Source organism: Passer montanus, unplaced genomic scaffold (assembly GCF_014805655.1).
Source record: "Passer montanus isolate IOZ18808 unplaced genomic scaffold, ASM1480565v1 scaffold133, whole genome shotgun sequence".
Classification (NCBI taxonomy): Eukaryota; Metazoa; Chordata; class Aves; order Passeriformes; family Passeridae; genus Passer; species Passer montanus.
The window spans coordinates 94312-120821 of record NW_024360166.1 but is presented as its reverse complement, the minus strand read 5'-3'; the positions used below and the strand labels follow the sequence as shown (position 1 = coordinate 120821).

The following is a 26510-nucleotide window of genomic DNA, read 5'->3' as shown; positions in this document are numbered from 1 at the left end:
GAACAGAGGCTCAGCTGGCAGCATTAGTTTCTTTCTGCCTACTTTGAGCATTTCAGCTGTATGGGCTGCTTGCAAGAGGGATTGCTTTTAGATTAGAAGAAAAGTGCATCTGAATCTTAAGGAATCATGAAAATCTCATACATCATGATTATGGGAGGGTTTTTTTTGGAAAAAGTACATAAAAATATTTGTGAATATGTGAACCTTTGTGAGCCTGAAAACTATTTGCAAGCCTCTGAAATCATCCAGTTCCACAAAGTGCACTAATCCTGTTTCAGCTGCTAGCTCCAATATCATCAAAACAGCAAAGTGGAAAACCACTTGATTTCACACATGGGCAAACTGGCACGGATTCTGCTAAAATAACTGATCTAAACAGGAAGGAATTTTCCAGTATGTTGCCCAGGTTGCAAAGCTGCGATTTTCTGTGCTAAGCCACAGAAAAATTCAATTCCTGTGTGTTTCTCCTGGATACCAAGCAGGCAGCCTGTTGTTGGGATATAACCATCAGTAAGCATTAATATTTATATTTCTTCAGACCTGGGTGTAAACTATTTTCCAGTGTACTATATATACATATATATCTTCCTGAACCACAGAAGAGTGCTTATGAGAGTCTGTTAAGAATGAAATAGCATCTTCTCAATTAACATACCTACTAAAGTTTCACTGTTACAACTCTAGAAGGAGAAGGTGAAGTTGGCATATTTATTCAATACATTCTGTACAGTTTATACAGTAATTGTGCTCGGAGGGGGTATTAGACAGCACACAGACTAGGAAATGCCATACAACAACTTTAAATGTCAACTGAGGGTTCTGGTTATTACTGTTTACGGTGATGTTAACCGCACAGATAGTTGACTTTGCTTCAGTCTCTGCTATAACTCCAAAGTACTGCAACAGGGGAATTAACTGTGCCACAAAGCTGACAAGCTTTTGTTTTGTGCTAAGAAAAGCTAAGCTGACAAATCTTAAACTGCAGCTGTACTTGAAAGTAAAACTGCACCTTGGATCATGATGAAATTGCAAAGGCTGAGCTGGAGCCTTCATGAGACCAATTTCTCCAATCCAGTTCTTTCTTAGTGTGCTGCAGGGAAAGGATGCAGAGTCCCACCTGCATATCCACACAGCAGTGAAGCAGAATCAACTCACCACACTCTGTATTGGACACACACAAATGAATCACCAGGGCCACACAGCCACACTGTGACTTGCTGGGGGCTGGTGGTTGCAAACACACAAAGCTGGCAATTTATGACCTGCATTGGAGGTATGGGAAGTCCTTTTTTGCACACCTGTATTTTGCCTGACTATCCATAAAACACCTAATAGTTTGGCTTTGCTGGTCAGCTTTATTTCTTTATTTATTTCTATCACCTTTACTTTTCTCTTGGGCATATCTAAGTCAACACCACTTAGATACTGGAATTGTCCTTTTTTTGCCATTATTCTTGCCTGGCTGAGGTTTTTTTTGTCACCACTGGTACAATACTCCTCAATTACTGCTAGGTGACTCACACAAATGCTGTTACTTGTGTGAAGCAATAACTAAAGGTGGTTGGTGACAGCCCTTTCTTGTTCCTAACATGCTGCAGGCTGTCACAAAAAGAGAGGAAAGATGTATGTGAGCCCAAGCCTTCAGAAACCTAGTTGCTGTGCAGGGAGAAGTTATGAAATCACAGCCAAGTCACAGACACGAGAATGGCCTAGTGTGTTCAGGGGCCCACCTGCCCTGAGCTGTGGCTTTGCTCCCCTCTCCCAGGCAGGTAACAGTGCTGCCTCAGAGGGCTCTCCCAGCAGTGTGCTCAGTGCTGTGCAACACTGGGAAGTTACAGCATAGAGCACTCACTGAGCAAAGTTCAGTGTGAAACACAACAGAGCAAACTGAAGCCATGAAACAAGAACTAGTATTGGTGTAAGCCTTAGCTCTAGGAAATAACTATATGTCACAAAATATTAACAACCTCTTCATATAAATTTCAGCCTCTCAGAGCTCAGCAACTCGCTGCCAATTTCCTCACATGCTGACAAGGACACTTGCCTTCCAGGAGGTCATTTGGGATCACACTAGATCCCTTCCCCGGGTCTCATTGGCATAATTTTAAAATAGGTTCCTTGAAAAATAGTTCTGGTCTACTCTGCCAGCAGATAGGAAATAAATACGTTTTCAGCAGACTGCATTCCAGAGAGGCCCCAGGCTGGGGTCCCCTTTATGTAATGGTGCCCAGTAAGACATCAGCTGCTAGGCACATTATCTTGTGGGTTTGCTGTGACTTAGGAAAGCCACATACCAACATTTCCATTTTAATAAAGAAATAATTTACCAAAAATGCCATCAGGGGAAGGTAGTTCCAGTACTGGGGAATTAACAAGTTTCTGTAATTAACCAATTATCTTAGAGATAAGTCATTAGAAGTTGCATGTTCTCATTTCATTAACTTCTCCTCCTAGCCTCTGCTTTCCAGCTAATTGTAATTGCAGAAAAAGGTGGGAGAGGTAAAACTCAGGAAGACACATCTGGTGCAGTCTCAAGCACACTCCAGAGCTGACCCATGTTGCACAGCCAATGAAAGCTGGAGGGACTCAGCTTCTGACAGGTTTGCCCAGAGCCAGCTGCCATTATACAGAAGATGGGTAATTTTAAGTAGTAGTCCGAACATTAAACTAGTGATGAACTGGCTCAGATCAATGCAAGGCTTGGCAGCATAAATCTCTATGCAGAGTAAGCCTTGTGTATCAAAATATTCAGGATGTACTATTTGGAGCTATCTTAGAAAGCTCCTTTAAGACCCTGCTTTACCAACAGAACATGTGCTCAATACATAGCAAAAATCAGTGAAGGCAAAGGGCAGTTACAGGAACCCTTCAGTCACACCTTTTTATTTGCCTGTTCCTGGGTCTTAGCTCAAATATGATGTATAGCTCAAGCCTGATGTATTCAAGGAGTGTAAGAATAGCAGCTCTTCAGTTCTGCCTGAAAACCACTTACAGAGAAAGAGTGCTAAATTCCCTTTCACAGCAATTTTTTTTCTAAGTTATCAGTTCACCTCTCTGCCTCCTTTCCTTCTTAGGATTAAAGAAGGGAAAAGAAATCATAAGCTGGTTTTGCTTCAGTTTCTGCTTATAAGTCAAGCCATAAAACCTGCTTTAACATCTATGTGATCAGCAGGAAATATTCACTAGCTGTTTGAAGAATTGGCACTGCAAATGGGGCTTCTTACAGTATTGGATTATTTCTTGAGAAGCAAAGGTCTCCACAGCTGTAATGAAAATGGAACTAAGTCCTGAGAACTGCACTTTTATAGTGTGTCTGCAGATAATTTTTCCAATTCTGGATGATATGGTTTATACGGTACATTGCTTAAATGAGGTTTAAATTGCACAGCAGAATAAAATGTACCAAATTATTAAGAAAGGGGAGAAAGTGTCACACAACCTTTGTAATAAGTAAATAGCAGCAAAAGAAAGCAAATGGGAAAATTGTTTTGGTAGAAATTCATGTTAGGTAAACACCACACAGGAGATAATTACTACTACTATTATAGAACCTTTACCTACAGTTTTGGACTATTTGACAAAGAAAATTCTAGTAAGAAAAAAATTAAAGGAAGCAAAATAATGTTTCCCAGAACCTTGAAAGAAAGCTAGGGACAGAGGTTAGGTTTCCTGAGTTTTTGAAGCCGCTTAGTTTGGTACTCTGCCTTCTTTCTGAACCCCCTAAGTTAAAATTATTCAGGTTTGGGTTCATAAACACCTTTGCCTTCATTTTTTTTTCCTAATTACAATACTGTTTTATACTGTTTTCAGTTACTTCTTTACTAAAGTCTATTTTCCTTTTGTTCAAAATCAATGATTTGAAAATTCACTATTCCTTGCTCGTTGTTGAGTAGTCTTACCCTTTAGTCAGCCTCAGAACACAAGTCAGAAGAATACACAAAGGGAGAAAAAAACAAGACAAAAGAAAGAAGGAAAAATGAAAACTGAGTGATAAATCAAGACTAACAAGAAGAGAATCATCAGATAAAAGCCAGTTTATCCATGTCACATGTGCCAGCCGAACCTATGTTGCTTATTGCTTAATTCTACCTAGAGATGCCCGCCTTTGTTTCAAGAAATGTGTCAATTGACTGAACCACCCCTGAGGGAAAATGCATTTCAAAGACAAAGTTAAAAATAGCCTTAATAAGCAGCTCAAGACCGAGGATGGATCTAAAGCATTTATCTAAACGCAAATACCTCCACACATAGAGGAGTATAGCCTAACACCAGGTACTTTTTTTCTAAATCTGCAGTACCCATCACAAGCAATTCTGTTCCCCCTGCAGGTGACACCAGGCAAACAGGAAAACAGAGCACAGGCCAGCAGCAGGTTCTCCCATCAGGATTTCATTTCAAGGAGTAATTTTCATAAGCCCATTTGAAATTCTGCTGAACAATGATCACACTTGGACTCAACACTGAGCAAGTCACAACGGACTGCAGCTCATTAAACCTTATAGGTAGCTCTTGAGACCCTTTACTTTTACCCAAGCAAACATCCACAAAGCCATTCTGACTTACTTTCCAGAAATTAACTGAGAACATCACAGAGCTGGTATAATCTGGGCCAGAAGATTGCTAAAAAACCTGGAAGACAACTTTATGGAACAGGTCCTAAGGGAGCCGACTGGGAAAGATGCCCTCCTTGTCAACAGAGTGGATTGTGAGCAGAGTAGAGACTGGGGCTGACTTGGCCATGGCAAGCACAGAGCCATCAAGTTTAAAACCTCTGGTGACAGGAGGAAAAGTGCCAGAAAAACCTCAGCTCTGGACATGAGGAGAACAAACTTCAGGCTGCTCAGGAAATAAGTAAGGTCCCCATGGAAAATGCTTGAAATGCATAATTTTTCACTTCTCAGGAGAAAGCAGTAAATTTTAAAGTGACACAGGGAAAGGCAGTCTGTAACAATAAGGAGGCATTTGCCTTTTGTGGTCTACCCAGAAAAACATTCAAGGGCAGGCACTATGTAAGAATTTTTCACAAATTATGTCCAACATCAATACAAATGGACAAGTAATTAGCATGTACTTGGAAAGTAATGCTTCTTTTGCGCAGAAAATTTTTTAAAGTTCTATGTAGACAGAGAATAAAACAGCTGCAGCTGAAAAGCTTAGTACAGCAGATTTAATAAACTTCACTCAGACACATTATAAAGCTATTAAATATCTGCCATTCAGGTAATTATTGGAGGTTTGCTATATATTTTACTGCCTTCAGTCCAAGACATGAGGAAAAGGAGAGGGGGGAAAAAAACCAAAAGAGGAGGGTAACTTAATGGATCCAGCCAAGGAACTCTTCTCAGTAATTATGCCTGATTAGAAATTTGTCTGCTTCAAAGAACAGAAACCTGAAGCTTTATTAGTAATGAGAGATCTCAAGTTTCTAATTAACTGAAAACAAAAGTACCATGCATTTCACATTGTACCTTCTTGTCACACAGTCATTGTTTCCAAATTACTCTCTGAAGGACTAATTTGTGCTTGACATGAGAGAGAGAAGGACAGCGAATCTTAAAAATAAAATAATTCCAGTGATTCAGGCAACGCAGTTTTGCTTGTCTAGAAATCCTCTACCTCCCCTAAACCTGCCCAGATTCCAGTGCAGATTGCAGACTTTTTTATGCATAACTTCATGTGAGAGGGAACAAACCCAGGCTCACCAGGCTCAGGAAAAATATTTGAATTTAGCCTTTTTTTCCCCATGAGTAGTAAGCTGGAGTGGAAGGCTGCATGGCTGAAGGCTGATTCCTGTGCAGGGTATTTTCAACAGCATATTAACACCCTTTCCCCTCATACTTCTGGGGGACCATAGAAGTCACCTTCTTTAAGAAGATAATTGCATCTTACTACCTCTGCACACAGGGAATAAATATTGGGAATTTCCAACTGAAGCCAGATGGCCCAGAAGTCACAGACCTGCTGCAAACACTGTCATATGAGAGCCTCTGCCCACAGAAGCCCAACTCTGAGGGGATCATAACACACACCTACACTTCAGCTTATGTCTGACTTTAGAAGTTTTACAGCAGTAAACATAAATCTTCCATGTTGTTGAAGATGGCACTGGTAAGTTTTGCAAAGCACCTCACTACCCAGCAAAGTCTGAGCCAGGATATTTCTGTGCTTGATGTCTTTGCTGGTATTATCAGCAAGAACATGGACTACATCCAGCTGTGAAAGCAGACAGAAAAGAGCTCCCCCAGCCAGTGACAACTGGAGTAAGACTGTCTTATTTCACAGATGGTAAATCCAAGTTATTATCTGGTAATGAGAGAGCCAACATTTAATCTATCATGAACAAGGACAATTGAAATCAGGATGTCTATCTCTACTACATGTCCAAAGGAAACTAATCACGTGCAGAGAGGGCAAATCTCATTCGCCATTATAAGCAGCACACAGAATAACAGAAGTTTGCAAACTTCCTTTGCCCCCTGCTAGAACAATCGTGAAGTCATCCTTACACTTCTTATTTCATCAGACTATATCAGAAAAGCCTGATTTATTCCAAGAAAAATATAACATTCACTTTAAGTTTTCTTTCTTCTGTTAAATACTTAATTTTGCAATTTCATATCCTCATACTTTTAGCGTATGATTGAGGCACTAACATCTTTTTTTCTTACAGAATATCAGAGACCAGCTGATGTTAGGAAGATGATAGAAAGCACTGTTCAGAGCTGGGAAAACTACAGCAGAGTAGTTTAGAGTCAGGCTATTTCCATGGCAGACTCCACAACCCATCAAATCAACCTGTTCCAGTATTGGATCTATAATGTGCTCAAGTCAACAAGCAACCTTCTACTGACTTCAGTACCTCATGAGTTACCCTGCACAATGACACTCGTTATTTCGGCTCATAAATACTCTGGAAAGGTCACGGAAGTTTTTTGAAATCAAGTAGTCCTGCCTTCTACTTCATAAGACAGTTTGATGCAGTGGTATGGGAAGTGCACATAAATAATTCTAAACAAATTGGAGTCAAACAGCTTGATGTCTTCATATTTATCCATTTTCCAAGTCACACTTGAAAACAAAAAACAATGTAAATCTCTCAAACACACTCTCATAACTCACAATTCAAAGAACTTGTTCACTGTTTTATACTGAATTTATCTATATATACTTTGGTTTAACGACTTGTAATAATATTAAACAAAAAGGCCTTGGCTTACACAAGATTAAGTGTCACTGTAGTAATTCAGTAAGAGAATGAAACTTCAAAAAATAGCAGAAAAGCTACACAGTTTATATAATCATGTAATGACAACGGTTTTCTGAAAATTGGCATGGTGCTCTTTCAGCTGACTAAAAAACCCTCCACCAACTTTTTATTATCTACAACAAAAGCCCAGAGCAGAATTTTGGGGCTGGGAAGAGACCCCTTACTGAAAAGGGCAGCAGAAATAACAAAAAAAAAAGTCAGAAAATTAGTACTTCACAGCAACAAATTTTGCCAAAGCACCAAGGTTTTCTCACCTCCCCCAGCCTCAAATTTAGATCCCCAAGCCTTGTATACAAGTGGTTTTTGCTGCCCCACCTTTCCTGCCCCCAGCATTTGTAGCATAAATAAAAACTAAAATTTGTGGCTAAATCCAGGCAGTTTGGATGGTAGAAGTGAACTGTAAGGGCAAAAGTGGCTTTCTCTCCTTTTGCTTCTGTTGAGAGACTGAGGAGACAAGCACAGGCTTCTGGCAGGCTCTGATTCTGCCTGATGAGTCCATCACTCTAAGGGAATCTGTCCCAAGTTGCTGGTGATACAATATATTAATTCTATTCTCTACCCCTTGAAAGGGAATCACTTCTATTGTCTTACAAAAAGGAACTGTTGTGGGATAAAATATACACTTAAAATGTTCAAAAGTAAAAATATCCATTCTGCAAGGCAGCTCCTCCCTCCCCAGGCTCAGGACACTCAGTCACAGTGACAGCAGAAACAGCAGGGCCAGGACAGCCCTTGCATTCCTCAGGCTCTACTCTGCAAGGCAGGGTGACTCTTGAAGACAGGATTTTTCCAGAATTTTCCCCCATCCTCCCGCCTCTCCCATCCATTCTAGTCTTCCCAACTCCTATTCTACAGGGGACTTAAGATGAAAATTTTGGTACTTTTTTCATGCCAGCAGTGTTAATAGATATTATAGCCATGACAACTACAGCAAAATCCAGCTGTAGAAATGAGGTCTGGGGAAGGGGTGGATGAAGGAACACTCACAAGGTTTGACATTCTGTTTGTACAATTCTTTATTCTTGACTTGGTATCCTCTGAATGCTCAGCAATGCACAGCACAATTTTTTCCCTAATTAAAAACCAAGTGAAAGTGGTACTTACCAGACAAATTATGGTTTAATTAAAAGAAAGCATTTAATAACTAAGACACAGGCATAGGAAGCAATCACACAAACCTCCAGAGACCCCTGAAAACTGTGGTCAGTCCTTTTTCAAAGGAGGCTCAATTCTGGAGTCCTTCAGCTAATTTTATTAGTCAGCTTGCACTTTCTGACACAAGACAATCTGTTCCACTCATGGAGGACTGCTACAAATAAGTCAACATTAAGGTCATCTGTCCAGTCTGGATAGCTCACTTATCTTTTTTTCTTACCACATCTCATAAGCAACTAGTAAATACACAATACTTTGAAGACTTTTTTTCTTCTTTAAGAAAAGTTTTCTGCCTCAGCATGTTCAACCTAATTATTCTGTAACACTCAGGGCTCAGGAAAAACATTCTCACAGTAGCATGATTAAAAGTCAACACGATAATAGTGCCCTGCAAGCTGTAGCACTAATTAGATTTCTTAATAGGATTGGGTTGAAAAGGTTTGGTTTTGATTTTGTTGAAGGAAAAATAAATGAGAGACAAAATGAGAAAAGAAAGACTGATCCCGATATGTAGATATTAGATAGAAGTTTTGTTCCCAGTTTGCCTACTCACCTCACAAGCAACATCAGAGAAGTTACTTTTGTCCTCAAGCAGCTCAAACATCAATCCTGACAATCACTTATTCGTGCAAAAAAACTTCATTACTCTTGAAGTGATCTTCACACTGTACAGAACTATTGCTAAAACCTTCAATAAATGAGAATGGACTTCAGTTTGCTACAAGAAAGGCACAAAACCCCAAATGAGACAAGGTGTGATGACATAAGTATAATTAAAAGCTTTCATCTACTAAGTACTAGGTCCCAGCAGCTATAATGAAGCACTGGAGCCACAGTTTGAGTGATCTCTTTTGTGACCCTTTATGTCATCAAGCTGATCTGCACTTGAGCTTTTATGGGTAAAATTCCATAGTTCCAGCTTCAAACTGATGGAACAAGAACTTGCAGCTTCTCTCTGCAGATCCCAGCTGTCAATCACACATGTTGGACTTAGTTGCTTTTTTACTTTTAGATGCTTCAGTTCTTTATTACCTACATGATCCTTTTTCAGTTCTTTGTTATCTGAGTCATAAAGGAAAAACCAAACAAGAAAATTGGTCTGAGGACACAGGTACTGCACTTTTGCCATCAATGCATTGCTGTGAGCAGCCTTCCTAGGCAGGCTAATTGCATATTAAAGTTTTGCTGAATCAGAATATACTAGAAATGAGCAGGCTTGTTTGAACAGAAACCATGCTTTATTTCATGCATAATTGAATTACTGCTTTTCCTGGGGTCTATGATTAATTTGAATGCTGAATTATTTGGTGGCACTGAAATGAGAAATCAGATTGTTTGTTACTTCTGGCAATAGATGAATTGGGATTTTTGAATGCTTCCATCCACTGCTACAGCAGAATAAGCTTTGTTTTTCCTTCTAATTAAGTTTGTATGAGACGTACATTAAATAAAGAAAGTTGCATCATTTGAGGGAATTGCTAAGAAAAAACATAAGTAGAAGCTCTGGAGATTAAAAGTCTTTCATGTATCCTCAGAGCAGGCACAAAGAGCACATATGTGTTACATCTCCAGCCAGAGCTGCTACCTGCACTTACCTTTCCCCTGTGAGACTTCTATACCTGCATTCACTAAGCAATCTGTTACATTATATGTAGAAGAGGTTTTGATACTTTCATTCAGATGAAGCCATTTAATAAAAAAACCATACTTACTAAACCATTAAAGCAAATGCAGGACAGATTTTAAGACAGCTGTCAGGTCATTGAAATCAATCTCCCCAACTCTGCACTGAACATTGATGGGATGTGGGCATTTTCCTTCCCCTCTTCCTTCACTGAAAACTGTGTTTTCCTTCACAGCTTTTCTGATACTACATTGCTACATCACAGGTCTTTTCTGTTCTGTAGGAACAGAGACCAGCAGTTCCCATGGCAAGATCAACTGACATTCAGCAGTAGCAAGCCAGGCCCTGTGCACACACATTCATCACAGCCCTCAGGAACAGCAGTGTACACACAGTGATCAAGGAACCAGTGTTGCAGAGGAAAGCATTTCTGCCAGGTGAAGATCATAAGCATGGGTTTTGTGCTCCCATCCTGGCCAGTATTGTAATGAGCATCTGTATTGATGCATGCAGTGCATTTCGCAGCTCAACTAAAAGCCACAATAGAAAATTATAGGCACTACATTCTCGCAACCTGAATGTGCTCTGACAGATGCTCCACAACAATACAAAAGTAAAAATGCTAAGTTTGGAATTGATGAAGCTGGCATGAAACTGCTGTTGTGACTTAACTGCAGCAAGCAGCTCAGCCCCATGAAGCTCCTCCCTTGCTCCCCCTCAGTGGGACAGGGGGGAGAATTAGAAGCATGAAAGTGGAAAAAAAACATTAATTGAGATTAAAAGTTTAACAACCCTGGTCAGGGGTGAATAATGCTTCCATTTGCATCATTTGTCTTGGAGTTAATTTCTTTTTTGTTATAGTTTATATTAAGGATTTCTGACAACACATATGGACCACAGTACACTCAGAGGAGCTCTGCTGTATGTTTGTGAAAGCTGAATTATTTTAATTTTCTATTATACTTAAATGGCAGTAGGCTTGTGAATGCTATTAGACTTGACAACTTACATTTTGTGACTTTCATTCATGATAGTCTGTTGAACTTTATCAGTTTCTGTCAGTGCTTCAAGAGAACAATTTTTTATGATTTTCGCATATAGTTTACCAGAATTTCAATTCATTTCCTCATATAACTTATTTCATACACTTCCTAGAACAAATGCTCTTCAGACACATGCAAACACACATAGGCAGTAGTCCCTCTACCTGCAGTTTCTGTGTCATATGCACCTTGGCTAGAAAAATTACATTCTGTTAATCTCTGGACAATAAGCAGCACTTGTCACTCTCCAAAGAAACAAGGAATGAGTTTGCTCGGTAACAACTCTGCTGCAGAGCTTGCAACGCCATCTGCAGAAAAGCTTTCCTCAGCTCAGACTAACCATCTAGGAGCCAAAAGCTTGTATCACTTTGGAAAGGCATTTGGCCTAGAATATTCAAGGGTTATTACATTTGCAGCGAGGAAAAATCAATAGAATATTTTCCCCACCACAGTTGGAGGGGAGGGTTTAGACGTGAACTGTCATTAAAATATCTTTTAAAAATGTGTTCCACACAACCATCGGAAATTCAAAAAATAAGACTTCTCTGCAGGAATAAATACTGTAATATATTTTAAAATGGAAGTTTGGGTGGATTTTTTATGTAGCTTCTCATCAAAACCTTCATTTTCTAATACATTTCACAGTTCATTCATGTTTCTTTATCTTCTAAACATCCAGACTGTTGGGCTGAACAAAATGCATACAATTTGCTTTTAACTGTTTCAGCACATTGACAGAGAGATTTCCCTGATTGCCATGGAGTAGCCATTTAAGGTGGAAAATGAAGCAAAAGTATAAATCCAAGTCATTCCACCTTCACTATTATTTTAATAGAAATGAATCAGTTCAATTTGAACATTGTTAATGAAGGCTCTCTTTTCTGTCTTTCAGCTGCAGTACCATAGCAGCTGTGGTTTAACCTGATAGGAAATGTAATAAAGACAAGGTTTGGAGAATCTAGAGAAGAGGGACCACAAAGGATTTTGAGCAGAGACAGAAACAGAGCAAGGACAAGGACTTGTTCTGTTCTCCTCCAAATCCTCAGTCTTAGATAATAGGTAGCTAATTTTACAACTGCAAAGAATTCTAAATATTAAGACAATATTAAAGAAAATATTTTTACCACAATTTTTTTCCTAAACAAATTATTGTTTACTTTCACAAAAGACAACCATGCAGCTAAGTTTATGCCTCTGTTCATACTGCTTCATCCCCCTGCCTTTATCTCCTGCTATATTCTTTGGGAACAGAACAAGCTGACCTCCCAGAGTACACTCAGACCAGGCTGCTAATATTTAGTCTGAAGTAATGTCTACTGTCCACCAGAATTTTGCCTGAAGTGAAAACCAAGCAATGCATTTAGTTCCGCTCCAGAGCACTCCTGCTCTCTGGAAGCGTGATCCACCTGTGCAGCTACACAAACTCGTTGGCAAGAAACTCAAAATTTTGCTAGACTAAAACAACAAGAAAGTCTACTTACTACTAAATAAGAAATAAAGAAAACACAATTTACAAAAACCTGTTTCAGAAGCACTCAATATACTTCAAAACCAAATAGGTTTTGAAAGCCACACATAAAAAATCTTTAGCCTGAAGATATCTGGAGAAAGAGACTACTAAATAAATGATCTTACTTGAGAGGAAACAAGACAAACATACCTGAAACAGCTCTACTGAACCCGAGTGCTCCTCCATGCTATTCAAGGGTTCTGACCTGGTATCCAGCCCCTCGAGCAACAGCGCTCTCTCAGATTTCACCCAGCGGCAAGTGCCTCTCCTCACAAGGGCCTATGCTTTATACTAATGCCTTTTTTTTTTTTTTTTTCCAAGCAGAAGTGCTGCATAGTCAAAGAATCCCAAATGTAAGACTAACAGTAAATTAATAAATGTTCAGCAAATATTTATTAGCATTCAACAAAGGGACACATATATCCCCAGAACACACATCGAGACACACTGCAACGCAGGTGTTTGTGAACCTAGAATATATCTAACAGATTTAATGGAACCAGCTGCAAATAAACTCTGAACAGGTGGGCTGAGTTATGGGAATTATTCCTCACTGAGTTACTGCCTATTGGCGGCCTGGCTTCCACCTCCGCCCGGCTCTGCTGGCGGCAGATGAAGCCGGAGGTCAGCGGGCTTGGGGCGGGGCAGGGAGCGCTTGGCGCTGCTGGCGGCGCTGGCCCGCTGCCGTGGGTCCCGCCCGGCTCCCTGCCGGAGCTGCCGGCTGGGCTCAGCCCAGCCCTGCCGTACCCCGATCCACCTCGCCCCTCCCGGCAGCGCTGCCGCCCCTCGGGCCGGGCTCGACTGAGCTTGTGCCACAGGCCTGGGAAAGGCTTTGCCTCTGAATCCAAGGCTTCCCGCAGCACACACAGAATAGAAAAACGTTACGTGGCTAGGAACTGCTGACCCTTATCCCAAACACAGTTGTCTCCTTAAATTCCCCTGCTATGTATGAACTGGGACAAAATGCTTACAGGCTGGGAAACCAAGGCCTACATGAGCAGTTTTCACATTAAGCAGATCTTCAGAAACCACCAAAAACCTAAAAGGAGCTGGCACTGTTTGGTGTTGAAAATTGGAGTTGATTTTTTTCAGTTTTGTTTGTTGTCTTTGAGGGGAACTTTTTTTCCTTAATTAGGTAGTAGGTCAAACCCGGTTGTTTTAATGAAATAACTTGTCTTTAAGAGGTACCAAAATCCACAAAACTTCTGAAGAGTCTAGGACTTCAGAAAATGAGGTTATTCGTTTTTGGCTCTAGCTATTAAGAAGGATAATTTTTAGAAATAATTTTGTTTGAATTTTGTCAGCAGCTATTTTAGGAGTGACATTTCATAGTCTGTCCTGACAGCTGATCAGCCCAAATAAGTGTTAAACCTATCACTTTCACCAATGGTACATTCACTCCAAACAGGAGAGCAAGCCTCTTTTGTATTTATTCACTGAGCATAGTTCTTTTAAAGTGATGTTTTGACTTGTGATACAGCACGTGTGCTAGAGATTAACTGGAAACTCCTTTAAAACAATCAGTATTCTGTGTGATTGTATCAATGATCAAAGACACAGAGAAATTCTATTTATTTATTAATAAACCAGGCTTTAAACCACAAATATGGAGCAACCAGAAATAGAGAGCTGTCATTCATGAAACATAAATCAGCATTTTCCATTTCTTTTCCCACCCGGTTAATTGGAAACAGTAATGAACCATAAACAAAACCTCAAAGGCTTTTTTGGGGAAAAATTCAACGCCAAAATGGCCTATTTAACCAATTGATAGTAATTACATAAAGAACATTATCTAAACTTCAGTTTTCTGAGCAATTATTTTAACAGGGAAAACATCAAACTAGGGAAGAGGAGAGAAGGAATTCAGGATACTTCTTTTATGGCAAAACCTGCAAGGGAAATAAAAAATCCTAGTCTCACCTATATTGATGCTGATATTTACAGCAGATTCTTCAAGCTGTGCAATTTTTTATACATATCACTCAGATACAAATATTTACTCCTAATGGACATTTTTCCTTGAATGAATGATATAATGTGTACCAAAGCAGAAGGCTCTATGTTAACTGCTATTGTCATTTCTACTCAATTGCTGCCTACACAAAAACAGTCATGCAGTGAAGGCAAGAGAAACACCACCATTGATGGTGAATTTCCTGGCTTTTATCACTGTGTCAAAACACTATCATTCTGTAGTCACAGGCTTTCATGTAAAACAGCTCAAATGGCAGCAAAATCCCAAGGCAAAGCATTTCTGAATATCAGTTTAGAGATGGCACGAAGGAGGACTAAGCACTGCTTAAATTTGGTGAGCAGGTCCTTAGAAGAAGTCCCACCCAGATCATGGGCCAGGCTCTCCACAGCATGGGCCCATCTGGAGGCTTTGGAAGAACTGCACTCTGTGCAGGCAGCAGGAGGGTAGTGGGGAGGCCCTGTGGACCCATCCTGTAACATGGGCCCTTCCCTCTAACAGGCATTCACTGTCTGGAGTGAATCTTCAGCATTTGGGGACCATGAATTATGCTGTTCATCAAGAACACACAAACCCAAGTTTAAACTGCTTTCCTGTGCCTCAGGTTTCTAAACCTAAGTTACTCTTGGAGACCTCTTGCCAAAAAATATCTTTTGCTCTTTGGCCTTGTGACTATTACAATTATCTCTATTGGTTGAACCCAACCAACAGTGCTGAAAGAGACCTGGACAAGAGTACCTCTTGGGGTGAGACACATTCTCCTGGGATAGGGGAACCCACATTCAAATGTCACTTCAAAAAGAAGGAATTTTACTCCCAAACCAGACTAGTACTCCAGCCTCTTGGACTAGGAGTTTCTTCCTCAGGCTCCCCAAATATAGATAATGGTTTTCTCAGCACCTGCCAAGACTCAACTCTTACTATTTTGTGAACTACCTTAACCTCTAAAATGAGCTCAAATGAAATGTGTATATGTCACTTCAATAATTTATTTTTGGCTAAAACTAGTTATTTAAAGGTGTCAAATTTATAAATGAGTTTGACCATTCTGCTGCATAAATAGTTTAACTGAAAAGATCCAATACCAATTCCACACTTTAAACCACAGCACAATGCTTCCCTCTGGATCACAACTCATCCCTGAAACACATGAGACATACAGACAGTGTCGGGGATAAGACATCCTATTATGATAGCAGATGCATTGTTACAGAATAAGTTCACAGCTAACCAAAGCTGTTTCCATTAAAGAGCAGCACCTCTCCAGCTGTGTGTGATCACACACTTCCAGATACAGACAGTCCTCTACAGTGCTTGCAAAGGCCTCAGGTAGGAAGCCAAATCAGTATTTTAATGACGTTAGGGGAGCGCACACCCTCACCATACCTCTCTTGTGATAATGAGTGACACAGGGACCCCAGGCAGGTGCAGAGGAATGCTCTTTGTTGCCAAAAAACCGGTCTTTTTAAGCAGTTAGCTTGTTATCAGTTGACATAGTTTTAAGGCACAACAAGCACAAGTCAACCAATCACCATACACCACAATGTGGACATGCAGCAGTCTCTGCAGCACATCTCTCTTGTCTCTCTACCCCTGCTCCAGCTGAGTCACTCTCCCATAGTTTTCTTCTACTTAGCCTAAGTAACAGGTCAGTGCTATGTTACTAAGCCTTCCCTTTACAAAGCCTTACCTATCAGTAACTTTACCTCTGCTCACGTGCAACCTTCACTCCTCACAGGAAGCTCTGTTGCTACCTGCACTACTCTGTGCATGTCTTGTTTAGACTTGTTTCCTGCAGAAAGCGGTCCCAGCAGAACCGCACCGAGACACAGGATCACTTTAAGCAGCAGAGTTGTAGAGTAGCAGAGGCATTTATATGCCTCAGCAGTTCCTTCCCCTCAAGTCACTCACACATGATTCTTTCTCTGGAAATGAAGCATGAAAGTGTGGGAAACTATTCACAGCTTGATGACTGCATTTCCTGCCAGCCAAAATACTACGACTGTGTGAATACACAAATCTTTTTTACAAATCAGGCTGTTAGAAAACTTGGATCCAAAAGGAGGCATCTGTGTGTTTTCTGTATTACAAATAGTCACAACAGGTTGCCTGAAATGGCTTGCTTCCTTAGCTCGTGGGCAATAGTAATTTATGAAAATGATTTATTAGATACTTGTATCTAAAGAAAAGGTCATCAATTTACAAATTATAGTTTTTTCTGCTTCTGAAACATTCAAGGAGTGTCTCTGGGTCAAACTACAAAACTGTTACCCGACTCTCTGGGTGTGGATAGCTGAACAGGGGAGTTGCAGTGCTGTACATTTCCCAGGCTGGGTGCTGGAGCACGGCCATTTATCTTTCAAATGCCAGGATGAGCCTCCCCATCCCCAGATAAAAGGCAGTGATAACAGAGGTGTGTGACTGATATATTCCCTACTGGTCTTACAGGCAGACTTGCAATTTCTACAGTACCTGATGTAGCACCAAAGAAAACCAAACCATACAACCCTAAAAAAGAGAATTCAGCCAAATGGCTCAAGTTTTGCATTAAATGCAGCTAAGGAGCAACCTTCCAATTAATTCATGGTGCTTATAGCAAGCACTACAAAATCTTTGGAGTGCTCTATACACAACACGAGTTAGGGGTTAGTTAGCATTTCATTAAAATACGTAGAACTGACATGGATGAATTCTCTTCACTGCTTTCATAATCCCAGCTTTTATGTTGATGCTACACAAATTTTACATGACTAAACAAATATCAAGTCTAAAATCCAAGTTTTTAGACTTTTTTCCCTCACTTAGGACCAGATTTTGTCACAATACTGCATGTACTACAGATCTTGGCCAGATGAGTAGCTGGAATCAATTTTGTTGTAAGAACCACCTCTTTCTTTGAATTAATTATTGGACTAATAAGTAATTTACTTGTTATTAGAAGGGATGACTGTCACTAGACCTTGGGGCAATTTGTCATTAACACCAGCAGATGCTTTAGTCCCATTATTTATGAACATTTAAGCTGAATGTATCTGGGTGAAGCCAGGCTTTCACTGGGAAAACAGTAAAATGTATTTTTTAGTTGAGTGGGTCCTGTAAATACAGGTCTATGCTGGCAGTATGTACTTCTCCAAATTTGGACTTGTCTCAGGGATAAAGAATAACTGAATTACATTGTCTGCACCTTATTTTTTGAAAGCAAAAATCTTGAATGGCACATTTTTTTGGTAAGTTAACATTACTAGAAGAGCAAACATTTTCATTTAGAACTTGATAATGACAAAAAGCCTGATAGCTTGCTATGGAATGCCAGCTTGATCTCATGTGTATTTACTTAATAAGTCAGTGTTAGGCTTTTCCCTACAAACCAGATCCTGTCACCTCAACAGCTCTCAATTCTCACATCCCTTCACAAGCTAAAGGTTTGGGGATTCTGTTCACATGGAATCACAGACTGATCACTTGGAAATTATTCTCATCCAATGAATATCCCCCACTTTTCAAGCACAACTCCTTTGGTTGTATGCTAAGGCATATTTTGAAATGTACCTTGCTTTTGAAGAAATAAATGGCAAACTAATGATTAGGAAATTTGGGCATTAATTTGGAATAATTGACACTGAATTTTTCTTCCAGCATTGTATCACAAGTTTAACATTATTTCATGTGATGTTTATGATGAACACCAACATACAAAAGACTTTATATTATCTTTGTAGTAAGGAAAGTCTGATGTATTTAAGACCAGCAAAGAGGGGCAACAGTTTTGCTTTACTTGTGTGCACAACTTCTGGTCTCCCTTTTAAACTGTCTTTATTTCAACCCAGGAGTTTTCCAGCTTTTATCCTTTTGATTCTCTCCCTGATTCTCCTGGTGGAGGAGTGTGAGAGAGGCTGTATGGGCTTGACTGTTGGCTGGGGTTAAACTACATCAGAGCTGAAATGCAAAGCTTCTGAGTTAGGGTTAAATCTAAACACTTTGGCTTGTGTAAAAAAATCTCACCACTCTGCATAACTAAAGAAACAAAGTGAAGATAACCATTATGTTTGCTACAATACATTGCTGGAATCAAACCTGCTTTATGTTATTGACAAACAATACATGGTGCAGGGTCTGGAAAGAACCTCCCAGAGAGAATAAGAATTCAAAGCTGTTGGGGGGGATTTTTTTTTAACCCTACCTTTTCACTTGCACTGAGGTTTCCTGCTCCTGCCTCTGCAGCTGCCACTGTAAGAGTCATCAGGCACCAAGAAGAAAAGCCTGACTGCAGCTTTGCCCCCCCGAATAGTGGGCACACAACAGGCTTGTAGCCAGGGCACAGTGGCCTGCAGTTTGCATTTGCCACCTGGGGTGCTGGCTCTGTGCTTGGCTATTCCTCCCAGCTCTCTTTTCTATTTCCACTGCCTTTGTCCTGGTTTATAGAGGAGGGTGTTGTCACATTGCTTCACTTTTACTGAGAGGTTGCTTTCTAATTTTCATGCATGAGTATTTGCGCAAGGGCATGGTGTGCAGTTCAAAGCTATTTTCTCACTTTCAAAGTCGTCCTTGTGAGTAGGTTGTCCCAAGTCTGATGTGCACCAGGCTTTTACTTTTATTCTTGATTGAGTACTGCTGTGCTATATTCTTTTTAAAACTCTAGCTATTTTGGGAGAGGTGCATAATTTAATATGTTCAATAGTTTTCTTGTCAGGCATTCATGTACAACTTCCTTCATCTTGCACTCAGATGTTTCATATTCACAGTAATTGGATTTGCTACATCTGTGTTTACTTTACGACCTACAGTAAATGCTGGTTTTTTACCCAAGGACTGTTAAAGTTCTTGCTGAAGCCTACAGTAGCCTACCCTGCAGGTTTTTTGAGGCATGCAATGTCAGTTTTCAAACAATTCAGAACTCTTTCCATAAGGGTAAATAATGTACAAATTAGTATAGCCTGAACACTGCATTAAGCAAAAGCTCTTCCCATACAACAGCAGCTATGGGCATGCAGTGCCAGCAATATCAGTGAGAAAAGCTTTTCATCCTTGTCTCTGCTTGAATATTTGGCCCAGTGATAATATTAAAGTGAATTGCTGTGAAGCCCATTCATAGGCAGAACTGGTCTCCCCATTGAAAACAAAATGAGAAACCTGAAGATACAGTGCAGGAGAGATCTTCAAAACCTTCTGCAGGGTCAGCACCAATGTCCTGTGGAACTTGGACCCAGAAAACTGATCCAGGACTGCAGAAAGCAAACTCTGTGAAGAGGAGAGCTGTAGGACATCCAAAGACTAGTCCTATCATCTCTACCTGTAAAACCAAAATCCAGACAAACAACTTCCTTTGTAAGCACAGTTAGACATCTACAGTCACGTGGAAGACTGTCCCTACTGGCATGGGGCATGACATTCCACAGTTAGGAAAGCAGGCTCTGTGCTTCTGACAGATATGTTAGCTCATTACTCAGGTCTTTACTTTGGAATCAGTTTTCTTTTCCACTGAATAGATGTGGGAGAATCAAGGGATGAAGGCAGAAGAGGAGAGAGGCCAGGAGTAATCATAACTTAAAAGAAATACATTCAGGAAACCATTAACAGGCCACACATTTTAGTTTGTCTCTGATGTTTGCACTGGTGCTACTCAGGTTTCTCATACAAGTCCTGTTACAATTGTTTTCTTTCTTCTCAACAATATGTGTATGTTTTGTTAGGAGTTGTCTTTTCTGCTCAGGATCAATGGTAGTTCCTTTCAACCTTTTCCTTTTGTATTTAAAAAGCCCAGCTGGGACTTCTAAGCATATGAGTTCAAAAAGTTGCTGTTAAAATCAAGAAGCAGAAGTGCAATCAGCTGCAAGGGAGAGCTACTGAAACCTTCAAAAAGTGGAAGCAGAAATGCTCCAGTACAGCCAGCTGATTCCCAGTGTGTCCATGCAGGCTTGTTCTGAGCAGGACTGAAAACAGGTTTTTCCCAAACACCTTTGCAGGGACAAGCAAGTATTGGAAACTTGAAGAACCTCACTGTTCTTCAAACCCTTTGGTCTGCAGGTCTCAACACAGGATTCTCAAGTTTTATAAATAACAGAAAACTTGAGGAAAGCAAGTGTTGGACAGCAGGTAAAGGACAGAGGATGGTGAGCAGACGGCCAGTGCTCCTCCTGACATGGAGAAAAAAGCTAGCACATAGTCCTGCTAGGAAACAAATTTTGGTCAACTGGAAGCAATGACACATTCGTATTCTTTGGAGAAAAACCCAGAGAAAGCAATTACTGGAGCTATTTTTACTTACAAATGTGAAAACCATCTTAGGCTGTGATGAAGTAGCTAATTGTTCACATGGCTGGGAGATTTGGGTCTCCTCCATTCCAGTACTGTATAATTATTTGCTTTTATCATCCTAGCATGTTCTCAAGTAATATTAGACTGGTAGAACAGCTCACATGCTGTTCCAGACCGAATGCCCCTTGAGTAGCAATGCATCCCCCTCTGCCAAAGGAAAACCTCAGCCTGCCCTATGCATGACCATTGGTCCCACACAGGGAGACCTTTGAGGACTGGCTATGGAGAAACAGGAATGCAGAAGGAGCCCTCTGGTTGTAACTTCTCTTTGGTACACTGAACCTTGACCTGTCCATTCACAAAGTTTCTTTAACCTGTTGAAATGCTATAGAAGTGCTTTTTATTCAGACTATTTCACTCCTTAAGGCTCCCTTTCTTCTTTTTTCTGATGTGGGAAAATACCAACTGAAGTGGGATCCTTGAGGCCCTCTTCCTGTGTTCTTTTCTGGGCTACGTCTTCATCCTGTGTTTTTTAGTTCATACAAGGCAATGATCTTCCACCCTCAAAAGACAACTCAGATACTCCTATGGTGTATAACATTGAGCTCTAACAGAACCACAGTATGTCACCACATTGTACAACATTATTTCCCTACTTTTTCAATGAAATATATCAATTCAGAGTATATTATGTGAGCTGGTGTGTGGTCAAAGAATTGAAAAATGTGCTATAGAAAGTACAATATTTTTAACTATATGATAAATGAAAATTAAGATGCATCACATTTTAATGGAGTACCTCTTCTTTTTCCACCTCTAAAATATGCATAGTTTACAGTAGAATTTTCACAAGAATTAACTAGGGGGAAAACCCACCTTTCAGAGCACGTCAGAATTAGGTAATCTCAACATTTTCAGGATGTTCATTGAATTAATATTTTTCTACCATTTTTCAAATGGTACAGTAGAAGAATTTTTGTAAGAATGCTAACAATTCAGAGGTTGGGACAAAAGCCAAAAAGAGGGACAATTTTAACAACTGCTGAAATATTTTGAATCCAAGACAACTGAACTAGGAAGCAATTTTAAGTACAGAAGCATTCCAGTTAGAACAAAAGTGGGTCAGGTGTTCAATGGAAAACCACAGATTAAAGCGAAAAGTTTTTTTCCACTCCACAGTACAGCAAACTTCGATTAAATAACAAGCCCAAAGCTAGATGGTTTTGAGGTACAAAAAGAAAATTGACATTTTGTCAATATGGACTTGGGATTAGTTAGTAAATAGAGTCCAAGGAGTGCCCCAGAGAGGTTATGTCCACCACAGTGGGCTCTATGGGAATCATGTGGTCACAGAAGCTCGCCTAACCCTTCAAAAAGATCTGAGATGATGAAACTGTAAACAGAGTGACTTTCCTATTGGGTCAACATGTCTTGCATCCAATTCCCCTGGCAGGAATTTTCAGTAACACCATTTGTGGCATCACCCTGCCAGGGGCCACGCACCACGACTGACACAGGAACAGCAGCTCCATCCACCAACACAGCAGCACTCAGGGCTCACCCTTGTTTGTGCTGATACAATATCCTTGGGGACACAAACACTACCAGTTCCTGCCTGAGAAAAGAAGTCTCATAATGTTGCGGAGCCACTTTGAGCAACCTGAACTAGTGGATGGGCAGGGGCTTTGGAACTGGATGATATTTAAGGTCCCTTCCAATTCAAACCATTCTGCCATTCTATGATTCTACAATTAGGGCACACTCCTCCCCATCTGAAAGAACAGTTATATTCTTCTGCCCTAACTTGCTTTCCTGCCTTTTTCATCTTGACAGCTTATTAGGAATTATACACTAAGACACAATCTTACTTTTTCACTTTCCACATTTGAAGTAAGCTTGTGTACCTGAGGAGTGTACTGAAATGCAAGAAAAGTGAAGCACTGTATTCACCTGGAAAGCATCAAGCACTTTCAGATTTTTCTGAAAAGTGTAAAGATTTTTCAAGTGTAGGTGATAAACAGAGATGTAAAATATCCAGCTGATATTACAAACTAAGAGTCATGTAAGAGCAGTGGAAAAAAATTAGGATCCTGATTCTGCATTTCACCCACCAGCAGTTCTGTGATGATCTCTCATCCAGCTTCTAAGGTGTGAATTAGATGATCACTATGATGAGCCTGTCAGAAGTGGCAGAACAAAGACAGAAGTTTATTACATGCACAGCAGTACGTAATAGCACCTGCTGCTAGCAGGTTCTTACAGTTTACAGACTGCTGATTTAGAACCTTTCCATGTAAAAGTTACAGGTATTTTATGGTCAAGGTTAAGCATGGAGGAAAATGGAACTTGTAATTATTTTAAACTCAATTTTACTTATGCATAAATTATGTAGAGAAAAAGACATTCAATCTGTCTGAGCACCATCTTGAAGAAGTGAGAGGAAAACCTCTTTACACTCCTGTCACTGTTAGAATGTAGAAAACCATGCCAGATGGTAGCAAACAAGTTTATTTCTGTTCAGGTCCCTGTCCTTCGGTTATTCTGTGCTCACAAAAGTGATACAGTCGTAGTGGCTCATGAGTGCACAGAAGTGATTTGTAGGCCAGAGCTCATCTGTAGGTATAAATGTTTTCTATTGAGTTCATCAGCCACTCAAAAAAGCCAATGAAGGTGCAAGAACGTAAAAATTCCAAAGCTGGAACAGAAGAGGAGTACTTGCTCATCCTGAGTCCACATTGAAGCAGACGCCCCAAAGTATGTTCATCAATGACAGCTGAAACTGCCCAGTACCAGATTAATTGTGCTAACCTCGTACAACCCAAAGTAGAGGTGCTGACCACAAGCTCAGGCTCTCCTGCAGGCACGTTGTGGGGTGTGTTGTGGGCACACATGTCAGTGTGAACCAAGTACCAAAACCCATGAACGGAGACACAGCACACAACCATGCTGTGACTGCTGTGGGAGCACAGAGAAAATATTACAGTTCTGATAAATTACTTCCTTTCAGACAGCAAGTGTGTGACAGGCAGTCAGCTCTGTCACCTTCTTGAGGACAGCAGGTGTCTCTCAGCTCACAAGGGTAAATGCAAACACAGAGCTGTCTTCATTGTTAGTCTGTAAGGTGGTGGCTTGGCTCAGTCTACCAAGAGCCATTCCTTTATACTCAAGGATAGTTCTCTGAGCTCATTTCAGAGCACTGGCACAATTAATTTTTTTAAAGATAAAAAGCAGTGACAAATGGGCAAGAAAGAGGAGTAGCAAAGGGAGAAACCCAAGTGTGGGCAGAAAATACAAACTCAGGCCTTTCAATCTGTTCTGTCACCATATATTTCTAGCAGTGGTCTTGTGTTTTGCTGTGTGGAAGTGGCCCTGCAGTCTGAGAAGCCCTGCTGGTGCTGACATGCTCTGCCCCACTGGCCACATGCAGTCAGTGCACCATGGTGGTGCGGTCGCCACGCTCCGAGAGCTCTGCCACCGGCTCTGCTGAGGAACTCCTGTCCAACAGCCACATGCTGCCAAACAGTCAAGCCACATCGAAGCAAGGCATGGGAAGTGAGCCAAGGCTGAGACTTAACAAGGCACACACTTCAAGAAAATAAAGGAGAAAAAGGAGAAGGAGATAAGAGATTTGAGGAACAGAGTTAAAATTCAAGATTACATGGTAGTAGATCTCAAAATATGGGAATTAATATGCAGGTGTTCAAACCAAACTAAGACTATGAGGGGTTTATAAACATTTGAATTGTAGTTGTCAAGAGAATCTTCTCATCATTCTGCTTTTCTTCTGTGAGAAACTCCACTCTTTCCCTTTATCCTGTGCCCTGTATACCACAGGTTGAAGCTGAAGGACAGCAGATTTCCCTAGGAACGTCTAGTGTTGAACATTGTTCTCCACTGCATTTTAGTAGAAGTGGAGTAGATAGAAAATTGCATAGGAGCATTTGGGGTTTATTGTGGATGTTGGTATATTTTTCAAAACCAGTTTTGGATAGAGGCAAAGCACAGTTAAGAAAACTCTGATGTCCTCCACTGTGCTCAGTTACTGACAGATGGTTTGAGCTAATGCTTTTGCAAATAAGTTTATAAGTTTATAAGTTTGAGTGCTCTATGTGACATTTAGACAGAGGCCCTTTCTCAGCAACACAAAGACTCAGCTAGCTCACCTGTCCAGGTGCTCACAAATGTTAGAGTAAGAGCAAGAGGCCAGCAAGAGTTAAGGAGTCAAACACCAGCACCAGCATCTCTTTTTAGTGACTGCGATCTTCCAGAGAGCACACTTATTACTGGATGGTCATGGCTAGCTGGAAGGGTGCAGAATATGGTAATTTGAGTTATCTTCCTCTGCTTAAAAATGTACAGAGTTTATATTCTATATTTGTATGTCACTTCGAAAGTCTCTCTGTAGAAAGTACTGATGAGTTTGAATCATAATTACAATGGTTTCAACACAGAGTTTGTTAGCAGTATACTTTTGTAAGTTGTTCAGTATAAACAAAGTCCACAACGGTCTGGGGAAACAAAGCACTGCTAGGAGTTATCTGAACCCAAGGCAAGGTCCAGTTGTTCCAGCAGTTGCTGGCTAGCACTCTATATGCAGTGCTTGAGGTTCAGCACACATTTCTACAGCTCCATGTTTAACTTGATACCTGTTTTCTCTTTGCTCAATGAAGTCTGGCAACAGAAATTTGTTTCTTCTTAGGATAACACACTCTTGTGGAATTTACACTGTAATGACAGTGTAGATTCCTATGGAGCATCATGCTCTGTAAATCATGCTCTACAGCATTACGCAATACTGTTAAAAATAAGGGAAGTTAAAAGCTCAATTTTTTTCTCACTAGAATATTAAATATAATTTCTTTGTATAACAACCAACATGTAAGTGTTAAGAACTAACCTACTGTAACAAATAGTCAATAGTCTCTGCTGGAAATTATTGACAGACAACCTCATTCATCTCACCATTACAGCAAAGGAAACAGCAGATCTCACAAGGACCAGGGTGCACATGGCAGGAGAAGCTGTAAGGAAGCCATAATTGTGTACAGGTTCAAACTACAGAGTCTGAATACCAGCTTACGTGAAGTTCTAGCCTATTAATGTGAAGTGAACTTCATCCCTTTTTCAGCATAATTCACAGAATTTTAATGTAAATTTAATCAGAAATACAACTAGACATTACGATGATTTGCTCTGAATTATTCAAATGTTCCCAAACTTTCCATCTCCTTAGGAGTCAGCAATGTGCCATTCCCCCCTTACTCATGACATGAGTACAGCTCACAGATACACTGGAGACTGGGCAGTGGGAAGTAGCAGCTACCCAAACCCATGAACCGCCCTCTCCTAAAGCTTCCTTCTTCAGTGCTCTATTTTTTTTTTAACCAAGTTGTTAAATAGAATCTGCCCTTAGATGCATCCAGGCAGACAATAAAAAATTCCAAAAATCCAGGTGCCCAGATGGACCAATTCATAACAGACTTTGCTAGAGCTGGAGACATGAAATTACCTGTACATCAGGTACCATCTAAGACCTCTTTGTGATAGGAGCACATAGACATCTGAGGACTCACAAAAGCCAGAATAAATGAATTTTTCTATTGTCATTCTGTCTTGCTTGCACAATTTGATCATTTCAATAGCCCTGGCAAAGTCAGAGCTGGTAAGTAAAACACTTGCCA

The 26510-nt window shown here is 40.4% G+C and overlaps 1 protein-coding gene across 2 annotated transcripts in view; it reads right to left on the bottom strand.

The window, feature by feature from the left end:
- LOC120497677 (Kv channel-interacting protein 1) overlaps positions 1–12823 on the bottom strand; it is a 60906-nt gene extending 48083 nt beyond the window's left edge. For both annotated transcript variants that reach the window (XM_039699444.1, XM_039699447.1), the window contains exon 1: positions 12750–12823. The gene's annotated coding sequence lies outside the window, so the exon portion shown is untranslated. The remainder of the gene's footprint in view (positions 1–12749) is intronic.
- Between the last annotated feature and the right edge of the window lie 13687 nt (positions 12824–26510).